A 14,952-nucleotide genomic window follows, 5' to 3' on the forward strand; every position below is an offset into this window, starting at 1 on the left:
CTACATTTCGAGGCTGCTTAATTTGGGGTCTGCATACCCCCGGCAGACCCAGCTGGCTGAATAAAGAGTATTTCCTATAACTCACTGAGTTCCAGTGGTCTGTGTCTTTTGGGGGCTGGCAGCCACAACAATATTAGATTATTATAGAGAATGTATATTAGAATGCTTTTCAACACAAGAGCTTCAACACCCTCAAATGACTTGAACAAACTTCTTAGTAGTCTTGTTGAGCCAACTTTAGCAGGTCAGTAGACTAAGTTCTAAATTCCAACTGTCTTATATATTGGCAAATTTCTGAATACTAGAAAATCTTGAAAATTTCTAAGACATGTGGACCATTTTTATTTTAATTCACTTATTAAGTACACATGTGTGGGCTGGCTAATCACTAAAGAGAGCGGTATGAGTAATATAAGCCTTTCATCTGCACAAGCTCACAATCTGACTTAGAAAAGACAAGCAGTGATTACAATATTCTCTTATGAGTTCTATGAGAGGTATGCATTTGTTACTAGGAGAGCAGAAGGCAAGAGGTACAATCTTGCATTATGGCAAGTATGGTATTACAGGGGTTTGGTGAAATGGTGGGCTGGTACTATAAAATGCATCTCAGGGGTATTAAACTTTGGAGATGAGTAAAAACTGTTGTAGTGCAATCAAATTTAAGACCCATGGAGCTAATTGAGATGAATTGTGAGCCTTTATTAGCTGGCCGGTGACTGATTCTCCCCACTAGAGAATCAGCCCCGAGCTCCCAAAAGAGGCAGTTTATAAAGCCTAGAACAAGTACAAGTAAAAAGATTACAGAAGCAGAAGATGACTGTTAGCAGATCTGGTTAACATCAATCAAGCAAGCATATTGCCACACCCTGGTTAACAGAATCAGAAGTAAATCCTTAATGCTGGCTTACTGGAAAATTTTCCACCCTTAACATTCCCCACCGGTTTTCTAGGAGAATTCAAATCATTGAATCTTCAACCTGGAGTGGAGAGTAGTTTGTTCTGAGGACCATGAGTTTTACTGCCTTTACACGCTTTTTGACATAGGCAGTTAACCAATTAATTATACAAGGTTCAAATAATAACCCTAGAAATGCTTATATTAGGGGTCCTGCAATAGAGGAAAGTAAAGTAAAGTAGTCAACCACGGGGACCAGTTAAACACACTCTCATACCAAGATCCTGTCCTCCAGCGCTGTTCTTCTATGTTGCTGAGCTGTTGTCTGACTAAAGCCTCTAATAATGCCTGAATGGTTAGCATAACAGCAAATTTTACCTAAAGCTATACAATTAAAGCAAGATCTATGCTTTATGAACACATTAGTCTTACATGTATGAATTAATATACAAAATTCTTAGTTCATCTTACAGATTCTGAATACATGATTTCATAAGGCATGATCTCTTTACAGTAGGGCGTGCATCGTGCCCTTAACAGAGAGGAGGGAAGGAGGCTTACCCAGTTTTTGCCAGTTTCTAATTTGAACTTGGTTAAAGTTTCTTTCAGGGTCTTATTTATCCTCTCTACCTCTCCTGGGCTCTGAGGCCTGTAAATGCAATATAACTTTTAATTAATTTTTAGAACCCTGGCTAAAGATTGATTGGTGTGGGCGATGAATGCCGGGTTATTGTTGGACCCCAGTGTTATGGGCAGTCCAAATCGAGGCACTATTTCTGAACCTAACTTCTTTGCTTCTACCTGACCTGTCTTCTGTTTGGTGGGGAAGGCTTCAGTCCATCTTGAAGAGGTGTCAATGAACACAAGCAAGTACTTGAATCCGAAGGTACCCGGGCTGACCTCAGTGAAACCTAACTCCTAATGTTCCCCTGGTGCCTGTCCATGAAGTTTCGTCTCTTGTTGTACTCCCTTGTTGGGTGCTGGATTCACTTTGTTGTGGTACAGATGTGGCACTGAGCTGACACCTGCTTGGCCATTTGTTGTAGCCCCAGAATGTAATAGTCTTTTTTTAACAGTTTAATTAACTTGGTTCCTCTCAAGTGAGTTCTTTGGTGAACCTGGGTTATAAGGTCCCGACTCAAGGCCTCAGGTACTACTATGTGGCCATCCAGGAGCCTAACCTACCCAGCAGATTCCTCTTTTCCTCTCAGCTTGCTGCATAGTTTAACTTCCCCTGGAGTGTAGGTAGGGGTATCTGTTAGCACTCTGGGCGGTAGGGCCGGCGGAATGTCAATTGCCCCACTGGTTTTCTGGCAGCCTCCTTTGCTGTCTGTATAAGTGTTCATAGTCTTGTTTTCACCCCACCTCATAGATTGAGTCACTGCTTTAGTTCAGCCCACTGAGCTGAAGTTCTATAGCCTAGGGCCTGTGCCCAAATAACAGTCTCATTAGTTACTACAGCTGCCCTAGCATACCTGATTCCTTCTGTGACGAATCTGCTTCCATCTGTGAAAAGAGTGGCCTCTGGATTTGGCCAGAGATCATCTGTTAGGTCTGGTCGGATGCAGGTGATGTTCTCTAGGACCTCAAGGCAGTCGTGTATGGGCTGCTTGGGGTCGTCATCTGGTAACAGGGTGGCCGGGTTGAGAGCAGCAGTTTTCAGGAACTGAATGTGGGGCTTATTGTTGTTAAGTAGGACTTTAGTCATTTTCTTAATCTGGGTGATATTAACTTCATCTCAGTTGTTGAAGATGCGCAGGGCTACCTCAACTAACTCAGTTAAATTTTGTCCTTAAACCTTCCTATCCTTTGTTACTTTTTCCTAATATCTGGGGCCAACTGACTGACAAAAACAATGTTTATCTGAAGCTGGCAATACCGATCAAGAGCCTCCTTACCTTGTTCGATGTTGGGGTCCCAGGGCAGACGGGTATATGGGAAGACATGTTGAATACGATCTGGGTCTGTAGTGGGCTGTCCATTTGGCTCTAACACAGCTTTGGAACTCTCCAACAGGATCTGCTCCCTTTCTTCTGAAGTGAATAAAACCTGCAAGAGCTGCTGGCAGTCATCCCAGGTGGGCTGATAAGTGAAGAAAATAGTCTCTAAAAGAGATTAGTCTCTGCGGTTTTTCTGAGAAAGAAAGGTTTTTATGTTTCTAGTTATACAGATCTTTTCTGTTATCTGAAATTCCAATTTTAATATCAAGACCATGTATTCACTCAAATCATAGCTATCTAATTATTGTAATAGTTTTATTGTCATGTCCCAAATCAGAGCTATGCCCTTTGCTTCTCTATAAGCCCTTTATTTCTGAACAGTCAGGTCCATTCTTGATATTCATGACATACAATAATTTATAATAACTGAAATTATGACTGAAAGATATTGACAAATTTCTAGGAACTTTATACAATTTCCAAAACACTTGTATTAGTAACATGTATTCATAAAAAATATAACCTAAAGAAGGTTATTTAATCAAAGTGATAATAAAGATTTCAAAGGTAAATATGACTATATATAAAAAACAGGACTCTTAATGTTAAGACTCGGTTTTTTTTAAAGACTATAAAGCACAATAAATTATTTTGATAAGATATAGAATCTTTGTTTCCTAAGTGTATTGTTAACAGGTTAAGAAAAATCTTTTACAATCTCTTATTAAGAACAGACCAATAATCCAAACTCCAGTTTTGTGTCAATACACTGTTGATATTAGAGTTCATTTTAAAACCTTATGATAAATACATTTAACTTTAGCCAACTTGACTGTATAAAACAAGATTTTCTCTCTTTTCCTTTACAACTTTATATGTTCACTTATGTTCTTGTCCTTTATTTTCCTCTCAGGATTTCTCTTCACAAACCTTCTACTACTTTTCTCATTCCTTCAGTTTTCCTCTTCTCACTCACTCAGAAACAACCAACTTTAAGACAAACACCTTTCCTTCAATTCCCTTGAAAATAAATCTCCATACTTTATACTTTCTTTTGTGCCTCAAACAACCTTTAAATAACCTGAAACACATTTTATTTTCCTTACATACTTTGCATACAGAATTTTTTCCTTTACTTGTATTATTCCTAGTAATTCATTTACATATACTAGAGTTCATAACTCTTAGTAGCCTTAATTTCTAGAGAAAACATATGCAATTGTAAACTGTGTTTTATATATCAGCATTCGATAGATTAGCAATTTTATGAATATACCAATTTTATAATTTTTAAAGGCATATATTTTTTCATAGTACAATTTTAGGAAGACTTAATTTATCTATAAGTGCTTATTTCTTCCTAAACCAACCAAAGCAGACCTCTCCTACAAATCCACCTTTCCATAAAAATAAACTCCAACCCAAACTGAAGAACCGGTTAGAAAGGAGACTCTACACTCTCTGAACCTTCTAATCAAATTCACGTTCAGTTACTCTCTAGACTCAAACCTCCAACACGAATACACAACCATCTCTCCACTATCCCTCAATGACATCCTTGCTTCCAATCTCTACTTAAACAACCATTTTCCTACTACTCTTCCCTGCTCTAATCTAAAATATAAAGAAGGATTAGTTTCACAGGCCCCTATTAGCTTTTAACTCTTGTATGTTCAATATTAAAAACAAACTCACTTCTATCACTGGGTAAATTATTTAAACTTCTTGTACCTCAGTTTCTTCATCTGCAAAACAAGAGTAAAAAACAGCTAGCACCCTACCACTATGTATCAGGTACATGACAGGTGCTGAACCACTGAACGAAAGAACTTTGTCAAAAGTTAAATGCTGCAGCAATGCAAGCACCTAGCACACTGTTAGGGACACCGAAAGCACACATCAAATGGAAATCACTGCTATCAAAATCTTTAGTGCATCCCCAATGTCTACAAATTTCAATTTAAACCTTTCTGTATTGTTTTAAAAGAAGCCTGTGATTACCATAGATAATATTCTGCACCTGAAAGGCTGTTTGAAGGTCGAGTGACCCCTCTAATGGCCACCCTGTTCCAAATGTGAGCCAATCTAATTGGCAGAACCTCTGGAGATCGAACGGAGTGACTGACAACCCATACCCTTGGGCCCGTCATCTGAAATCCTTAAAATTGTCCACAAGGCACCGCAAGGGAGTGGGCTTAGAAGAAGCTTGTCCCAGGACAGCAGAGATGGACGTGAATGAGAATAAGAGTCCTGTGAAAGATAAGAATGTTAGACAAGGTCCACTCAGTGACTAGATAGCCACTCAGGTGGTGCTGTAGCAGCAAGAAACCTGCAAAAATAAGAGAGACCTTTAGGGACTAGAACAATCTTACAATGAGACAAACTTGATGGAAACCAAAGTAAACTTATGAGGACAAAGACAATAGGAGGGTAACAGTACCTCTAACCAGTCTGGAAAAACAAACAATACAGACAGACAAAACAGACTACAAGTAACACACAACGCTAGCATATCAGGCAGGTACTGGGTCAGGATCTGACATCTCAGACCTAACCATACTAGGGAAGTTGTGCCACGTTCAGCCTTCCACTAGTTCTTAGGGCCCACAGACAGGAACAGGTCTAAGCCGAGACTTAGATGAACTCTAGGGCTTACCAGCAGAGAAGTCTAAGCTGAGGCTCAGACACCCTAGGGTTTACAGACAGGTCTAAACTGAAACTTAGACCTACCCTAGGGTTTACCGGCAGACGGGTCTAAGCTGGGACTTAGACGTACCCTAGAGCTCACAGACAGGTCTAAACCGAGACTTAGACATACTCACCAGTGAGACTGATTCAGGTGGCTCGTGACCAATTCTTAGTAGAATTTATCCTCCGGCCTCCTGGGCCGAGATTGTCCAGCGGCCACCCCCTGAATGCTGCCAAGTCTCGCCCGGACCGACCTGTCTTGGAGATGCTCCCCTTTTCCCTCAGGGAAGAATCTCGCTGGGGCCTCCAAATGGTGTAGTGCAATCAAATTTAAGACCCACGGAGCCAACTGAGATGAATTATGAGCCTTTATTAGCCAGCCGGTGACTGATTCTCCCCACTAGAGAATCAGCCCCGAGCTCCCAAAAGAGGCAGTTTATAAAGCCTAGAACAAGTACAAGTAAAAAGATTACAGAAGCAGAAGATGACCATTAGCAGATCTGGTTAACATCAATCAAGCAAGTAGATTGCCACACCCTGGTTAACAGAATCAGAAGTAAATCCTTAATGCTGGCTTACTGGAAAATTTTTCACCCTTAACAAAATAATAGATAGTGAAGATCTAGTCACTCAAATGAGGGAAGGTTTTATAGGCAGGTGAAACAACATTGTTTAATGCTCTGAACTGAAAGAATGCCAAACCTCGGAAGCACAGAGATATTTGTATTCCAGAGGTTAAGTTTTAGGTGTCTGGATAAGGACATGAATTTTGCCTAATGCGTAAAGCTCAAGAATTTGAATTTTATTTACTAGAGTGCAGTGAATATGATTCTACCTCTTTCCTCATAATTCCGGGCCACCAATGTACATATCATTACCAAAGTGAATATAATGTTACCGGAGAGTGGGGTCCTCTCCCAGAACATTTTCCGGGTTCTTGATGTCTCAAACAAAAAATTGAACAAGACACCAAAATACAGTAGAAAATAAAAGCTTTATTAGAAGGGAAAGTACAGTTTCAGATATAGAAGCAGGCCTGAGCAAGAGAAATGTGGCTCAGAAGGCCTGGTAACAAAGACTTCAGGGGTTTTATCCCTTTTTCCTGTGGGTGGTTACTTAGAGTGGGCTTCCTTGATTGACAACTAAGATTGACAGGACTCAGTGATTCATCATTTTGCTTTCTACGCATGTTTGTTCCCAGAATTCAGTATGTCACAATGATATTAATGAACTTCTGGGCATATTCATCATATTATAATGATGGTATAATGAGACTCAGATGAGTTGAAGGTCTTTGGGGTCTTCATTGCACAGGTGCGAGTGACTGGCTTAAACTGGTACCTAAATCTCTGCCTACTGGATTCTTTGTGTGAGTTTAAAAAATGCCTTCTAACTTGCTTAATTGTGGGTGGATTAGAGTGGACCCTTTCTAAGATAGGATGACCTCAGTGTCTTTACGGACAAATTCAAAACCCCCTAACTAACTTCCCTGCCTACCTCTTTTCTAAGAGCCACGAATCCCCTTATTATTAGTATGGCTGTTGAGGAATGAGAGGTCTCTTTTTCCATATCTGCTTCCTCCTGAGAATGGCCTTAGTCCCTGCCTACAGGGGTTTCATGGAGCTCTTTCTCTTTCTGCCTCAGTCAGGGTCAGGTCTTGGGTTTCCTGCTAAAGTGCACCTCAGTCCCTACACAAGGAAAATAAAATACAAACTCGTTATTTAAATCATACATTTATTAATTTCTATTATTGATTTGCCTATTAAGTGAGTAAAAGGAAACAGGCTTAGTTAATATATTTCTTAAAGAATACAAAGAAAGACCTTTGGCTTAAAGCCCCCTTCCCCTCAGACTCTAAGGGCCTTGCCTGGCTTAACACCATTTCTGCTTAACAATGGGCTGATGACCCTTATCAATAGCCAGAGGATCTGAATCACCAGGGTAATTATCAGGATTTGAGGGAGAGGGCCTTTTTCCCAAAGAAAGGAGGGAAGAAAACTTAACTAGGTTTACTAAAAAGATTAACTCTGCAAGAGATGTCCCATTTTATTTCCTGCTATAAAATTAAAAATTTTACAAGTTATGTCCCATCTCAATAATGGAATAAGATTTTTAGTCCTGGACGACTGGTTTGTAGGACTAGTGAACCTTACACAAATGTCCTAAATTGTTGCAGTTTTCTAATTTTGATCTATTACTACAATAATTTTCATGTTAATATCTTCATTCTTAGCTGCTACCATTCACAGCTTATAGTGGGGCAACTTTTGCAACCTATCTTATATTTTCTAAATTATATTTTCCATTCTACTACAGGCCAACAAATTAAATAATTAATTTTTCTAAAATTATATGTGAATTAAGATTGAGTTTCTATATAAAGATGTAGAGCACATTTGCTACCATAGCCTCTCTCTTGTCCATGGCTGACAGTGCCGATCGATCACAGCATCTCTTCTCAGAGTCAATTTAGGGCCTCGATATTTTTAAATACAATTCTATATAGAAATTCTAATATACTTAATTAGTTGAAGTTGGTTCGAGAGATGAACATTTTGGATGACTGGTTACAGAGCTCTCTAATGAATGTATTTTGTGAGTCTTAGTACAGGTTATTTGGTTTCACAGAAGTATGTTTTGCTTAACTTCTGTTTCTCAGCTATGTTCACAGAGGTGAGGGTAAAAGAGAATGGACTTGTTCCTGCCCCAAGCACTAGAATTCAAACAATATATGTATTAACATGTTCTAAATGATTAGTGTTACAGTAATTTGTTACATGTGGATTGTGAGTTTATTTGCCCTTGTGTGAACTAGATTTGAATTATATTACATGTGTGTAAAATGGCTCCACTACTGTTAAACATCAGAAACTTAACCTGTTTTGCCGAACTGAAATTGTTTACCCCAAGAGTGAAATTGTTTTGACCAAGAGTGATTACCAGACACCCGTGCACCTGACTGATAAGACACTGAAGACGTCACTGCTACACATAAAATCTCCAGGACTCTCTGCCTGAATCAGAGCACTCTCTTTGTCTCACAAGAGCGTGTCTCTCAGTCCCTTGATTTCCTTCTTGGCCCAAGGCTGTGTCCATCTGAACGAGAGGCCTCTTTGCCGACCGACAGTGATCGACAGTGATTGACTGGCAATTAGCCCAGTGCAGAATCGGCACACCGTTCCTGCTCATCATGTGTCTGTCTCAGCCAGCATTGCCGGGTGATCTGCTAGGACTAAAAACCATCAGGATCTGGTATGAATACACCCTAGCATGCTTGCAATCTTACTTGTTTGTGTGTCTGCATCCTTACTTAGTTGTTGTTTCGCTGGGCTCTTCATATTTAAGTATATTAAGCAAAGTGCTGTCGCGGGTTCGAACTGGCTTAAGGGCCTTAAGGAACAAGTGAAGCCACTTGTGCATAAGTCCAAGAAAGAGAGCGACTTGGACAATTAGATTATTATGTGGCTGGAATGTTCTAATTAAAGTCTGGCTTACCAGCTAACCCCAGACAACCAGGATTTTCTAAGGGATTTTTTTTTGGTTTGGCCTGAGAAAAACTGGTCTCAGTCACAGAATTATAAACTATTGGAACAATCAAAGATCTATAAAAGTTACCGTGGGGAGTGGGTTGTAAACTGACAAGATCCTTACAATCTGTGAGGTCAACCAAGGGTTGCCTCACCTCCACAAATCCTCCTAAGAATGGGAAGTAGGAACTGATGGGGAGAACAGAGTGGGTGTTGAAATGCAAATTATTTTAGCAGGCTGTGTAGGGTGGGGGTTATCCTATGGAAATGCAAATGATTACAGTAGGATGTGGAGGTTGGGTGGGGATAATCTCATTTTAGCCAGCAAATGTTTGCTCTTTTATATTACAACTTGCAAAAATAAAGTCGCTCTCTATTTCATCATCAGTGGATATTGGGCCTCCTGACTGGGCTTTCTGTTTTCTTTCTTTTCTCAATCTCCCACCGTTCCCACTCAGGATTATTTTTCAGGGCCATGCTGAACGTGGCAGGATTTACCACTTGCTGGATGGTGCATTACCCAATCCACTTCACTAATTTTATAGATGAGAAACCTGATGACTAGAAGAAATAAGTGGCTGCCAAGGCCACCCCACAAAAGCAAGCCTAAAACTTAAGGCATTGGATTTTATATGGTCCTCCATCGTGATGGCTAATTTTGTGTCAACTTGACTGAGCCACAGGGTGCTCAGATTAAACATTATTTCTAGGTCTATCTGTGATGGTGTTTCCAGATGAAATTAGTATTTTAATTGGTGTCCTCAATAAAGTAGATCGTCCTCCCCAATGTGGGTGAGCATCATCTAATCTATTGAGGGCCTGAATAGAACAAAATGCAGAAGGAAGAAGGATTCGTTGCCTGCCTGCCTGCCTGCCTGCTTGCCTGCCTGAGCCAGAACATTGGTCCTCTACTGCCTTTGGACTGGGATTTATACTATCAACTCTTCTGGTTGTCAGGTTTTCAGACTTGGACTAGAACCACACTGCCATCTTTCCTGGGTTTAAAGCTTGAAGATAGCAGATCATGGGACTTCTCAGTCACCATAATTGCATGAGCTAATTCCTCAAAATAAATGCCCATATATATAAAATTTCCTGTTGTTTGTGTTTCTGAATCCTGATCAATATGCCTTTCAGAATAGTAATAATACTCTTTCAGAAGTGAAAAGGTAAACTCCAATTGAAGTAAAATGATCTTCAAGCTGATTGCAGACTAGACTGAAATTTTATTAGTTTAGAAGCATAGAAAATGTGAATATGTTATCTTAGTTTAGATAAATATCACTCTCTGAAGTTTTAAGACATAAATATTCCAAAGTGGAACTCCTGATATTTTCTCCTTGTTCTGATTTGTCTGTCCAGGGCATCTGGAGGAGACGTTGAAGGCATCCTGAGTTTAAATGACAATTGAATCTTCCCATCCATGATTCACTTCATCAACTATCTGAGGTTCCAACTGTATCCTTCAGCATTCTATTGACACTCTTCATTTAATCATATTTCAGGCTCAAAAGATTTAATAAAATATAATTTTATTGATACATTCATAGAAATAGGTGGTTTTTCAACTATCTAATATATCCCAGAGTAGTCAGAAAATATTTTCCTGATGTTTTACAGGAAGCATATTGTGCACTGTCTCTCTGGGTGCCAAGAAAAATCTCTTAAAGGAATAGTTTTCCCTGTCAAAAAGCTTTGTAATGTTTCTCCAGGTGATTGCTTTCTTGAGGTCATTTTAGAAGGCCTAAGCAACATAATTATTAATAAAACATTCCAAAGTTATGTATAATTGTGTTGGTAAGAATTAAATTTGCATGTGGAACGCCAATTAGTAATAAGAAAAATTTTTGATAGTATCCAATAACTACGGAGTTTAAGGAGGCTTGCCTGTAGGCAAAATATAAATTTTGTAAGGTATTTGAATTTATTGTTGGTGTGAGCACTTAAAATATGTAAAAATTATTGGCTTTCTTCTGCCCTGACTCCACATTTGCCCTGAAGTAATAAAATTTAAGTTTTGACTCTGCATCAATTAAAATAGGGACAGTTATTTAAACAGAGCCTTATGTCTTGATAGTATTGGTGTGTGACTGATGTTCTGTAGCTGGTGAAGCCTTGCTCTCTCAGGCCTGAAAACAAGTGACCCAGGGGCTGAGAGCTCTGGATATACATTCTCCATTTCTCCACCTACTGTGCCAAAATTTAGGTGCTGTATGTTTTGCTAAAATTCTCCACATCTTCTTTAGAAGTCTGGAACTTAGAGGCGGTGGGTACTGCAAGAAAAGAGTATATTTGCTTAAGTGCTCATTCAGAATTTAATACAGAGGAAACTCTTCATAAATTTCCTCTGCACTTAACTCTAATTAGCTTCCTTTGAGTTGGAATTGGCAGCTATCCACTAACATGTAATGAAAACATACACAGCTTAAAAAGGATTTAGAGAAGAATCAAATGACATAGGGTAGCTTCAGGGGAAGCATAAAATAAAGTGAAATTTTAACCTACATCATAGGTAGTGTTTTCTATCATGTAAAGAAAATATTGTTTAGAAGAAACCAATATGGCAGCATAACATCTTTTATGAAAACTTTTTATATTAATCATGATCACACAACGCTTAGCCTCACAACTGGAAGTAAGCAAGAACCTGGAAATAAGCAAGAAGTCTTAAGCTTTAAACCTGCTTAAAGGAGAGCATTTTAGAATTGTTCTTAGGTAAAACCTGCTGACAACCTTAAGTCGGAAGTTATACAAAGCAAAAATACATCAAGTATAGCAATGTATGTTCCTCTAGCCCTTTCTCTCTTGGCTCTATTATTCTGAGCTACAAGGACCTTATGAAAACAACATGATGAGTAAATGGAAAGTTTTAATAGGAGCATACATAGCTTTATTGCCTAACCAGTTTAGAGCGAAAGAGTTACTGGTCTTGACAGAGATTACCTATAGTTGTCTTTAGATACTTCAGATGTGGAAGTAAACTAAGCTAAAAATTGATAGAATTTAAACAGTGTTTTGGAGAGACTTTGGAGACAGAGATAGAGGAAGAAAAAGTGTTTGTGCCTTGCAGATACTGGGTGAAAAAAGTTTTAGCGTGAGTAAAACTTCCTATTTGATGTGTTATGCCTTCTTTTGTTCCCAGTCAGGCCATGATATTTAGGAAAGGTTCTTCCCTTACCCTTGTCTTATCTCCATTAAAACAAACAAACAAACAAACAAACAAACAAACAAACAAAAAACATTGTTTTTTTCTTTCCTTGACTGTCTGTCCATGGTAGTTTATGCTGCTTTTAAAAGATCCTTTGTTGAAGTCACTTGTAGTGGTATCCTGTCTTCTGAGGTGTTGGAAACTATACCCAATTTCCTGTTACCTGCAAATTTAATGAACAGTTCTGTAGTGTAGTTTGCACAAAATGAAATCAACTTGTTCTTCTTGGAAATGAGGCACTGATTAAATGTTTCTGAAGAGATTTATGAGCTAAACTTCCAAAAATAATACTCAGGTTAAAAACCACTCACCGTTAATTAAATTTGGATTAAATCTTTAGTTGGATTTAAATTTGAAATTATTATTAAGGAAGCTTCTAATCCTCTCTATATGTTTTGTGGTAAATTCTAACTGCACTTATTTTGCTTTGCTTACTTTCTAATTAGAGAATAACTTTCAAATAAGTATATACTTAGGTGAATATGATCATGGTTACAAATAATCAGAGAAATTATTTTTTCTTAATTATGATATAACAGAACCTATTAACTTTCTTGACCACTATGAAAATCTATACTTGGTCTAGAAAACATTGTCCAATATGGTTGGTTTAAACTAAGAACTACTGAATTCTGCAGTCTTATCCCAAATATCTTGTCTTATATTTAACATAACTAGTTATATGCTAAAACATGGTATCTTATTCTTGTTTCAGCCTGTGTTTCTTTGATTACCATGGAGGTTAAACAGTTGGTTTTTTTAATGTTTTCTGATAACTACCATCTTTCGGCAAATCTTGACTTGTGTTGTAGTGGACCTTCTTTTTCCATGCCTCTCTTTAGCAGCAGTTATTGCTTAGCATGGTTCTTTGACATTTAGGAATTCTCTTGTGCCATTCCTCTTTAGGAAGCATTCCATTGTATGCTAAAATTAGTGAAAATGTTTACTTGAAAATTATAAATATCACTTAAAAAATAAACTCAGATGCCAGTTTGCAAATCAGCTTTGTGATGAGTTTATGTGAATATATTCATTGGGGCTTACTCGCAATAGATTGAACTAAAACACAATAATATTTTTTTAACTGAAAATCTGAGGACAAAACTCTGGGGATAGTGGTAGCTGTGTAGTTTAGCCTACCCAGCTATATTTTGCTTATCTTGAGTCACTGCATACCATACCCACTATATGGTCAACACTGCTAAGAACTACAAGATTTGTATATCTTCTTCAGGAAGTTTATATTCTAATTAAAGAGTTAAAGCAGTTTGAGACAGAATACAATTAAATGCTAAATTGTGTGATAAATAAGTGCTGTGAGAATTTAGAAAAAGGAAAAAAACACCACTTGGACTTTAAAAATGATATAATCTAAGTGCTCACTTTACATTTAGAAAAATTGAGCCCTAGAACTGTTAAGAAACTTGGCAGGAGTCATACGACTCTTAACCTCACAACTGGAACTAGAATCCAGGATTTCTGAATCATTGCAGGCTCTTTTCCACTAAAGGAGACTCCCAATTTTGGCTCCAGTTCATTCTTGGACAATAATTTCAAGAGAAACCTCAAGCCAGATGCTCATTTACCGAAGATTTAAGCAATATTTTGGCATTACTTTCTTGAAAACACATTGAATTCTATGAAATATCAAAATTGATCATAAAAATAAATGAAAAGTACATAATAAAACTATATTCATTTATAAATTATTATTAAATATATAAAAACAGTTAAGATAAAAAGCTGCATATATATGTTCCTTTTAGGGAAATGTTCTTAATAGCTGGATTGACTCAGGATTCATAAATATAAATCTAAGAAATTGGGACTAAATATATCTTCATTTTTGTCTGGTGAATATCTCTGAAGCAATTCATGATTGCTCCAAGAATCTGTGAACTAACTTTAAAATTAGAGTTTTCTGACTTGAAAAATTTCCTTGAAATTTTATACAAATGTAATTTTGAAGTTGTTTTAATAGCATATATTTGGAGAGAGACAGTTTTCAAGTCAATGTCTTCTCCCCTGATCTCTTTCTCTCTCATTTCAACAACAGTCACTTTTGTTCTAGACAGGCTTGTTGGTGATGGAAACTGATACAGTGAGGAGACATTTGGGCTTCAGCGTTGACATAAACACAATTATTGGGCAGTCTAGTAACATTTTGGCCACAAGTGAGGGAACGCAAGTCAAGATATTTTAAATCACAGATTTCTTATATACATTATTGAATATGAGGGTTGAAGAAGAGGAAGAAATCAAGTTCAAAACTGAAGACATGGAATTACTCTGTGTTGGGAAGAAATGGAACAATGGGAAAGGAAATTCCACTGCTGTTGCTGTTACAAATAAACATACATGTTTGTGCTGAGGTCTGTAGGAGCAATAGAGATGCTTTTCTTAAATGAAGCTTTGGTGTCATTTTGTTTATAGCTGACAGCCTTGAGTCCACACATATTACTCCTCCCCATTAGACCTCACTTCACAGTGTCCAGATCTATAGCTTCCTCTACCACTTGGAATGTGCTGACTTTAAGCAGTTGTCTTGGTGATACTGTTTGTTTCCTTGAGAACGAGCTAAAGAAAGCTGGTTGAGATGTAGCCAAAACTGCCAGATGTTCCTAGATGTTATTTTGTGCTCTCTAGGGAAAGTACTATTTTTCAGTGAAACGATTATTTCTTATGAAAATT

The 14,952-nt window shown here is 37.9% G+C and overlaps 1 long non-coding RNA gene across 1 annotated transcript; it reads left to right on the top strand.

Annotated features, from left to right (window-relative positions):
* The first annotated feature begins 8,313 nt into the window (after nucleotides 1–8,313).
* On the top strand, nucleotides 8,314–13,843 carry LOC118607873. The gene is made up of 3 exons (XR_004952888.1): nucleotides 8,314–8,778; nucleotides 10,416–10,511; nucleotides 12,332–13,843. It is a non-coding gene; the product is annotated as an uncharacterized LOC118607873 (long non-coding RNA).
* The last annotated feature ends 1,109 nt before the right edge of the window (nucleotides 13,844–14,952 follow it).

This window comes from Rousettus aegyptiacus, unplaced genomic scaffold, assembly GCF_014176215.1.
Source record: "Rousettus aegyptiacus isolate mRouAeg1 unplaced genomic scaffold, mRouAeg1.p scaffold_m13_p_9, whole genome shotgun sequence".
Taxonomy (NCBI): domain Eukaryota; kingdom Metazoa; phylum Chordata; class Mammalia; order Chiroptera; family Pteropodidae; genus Rousettus; species Rousettus aegyptiacus.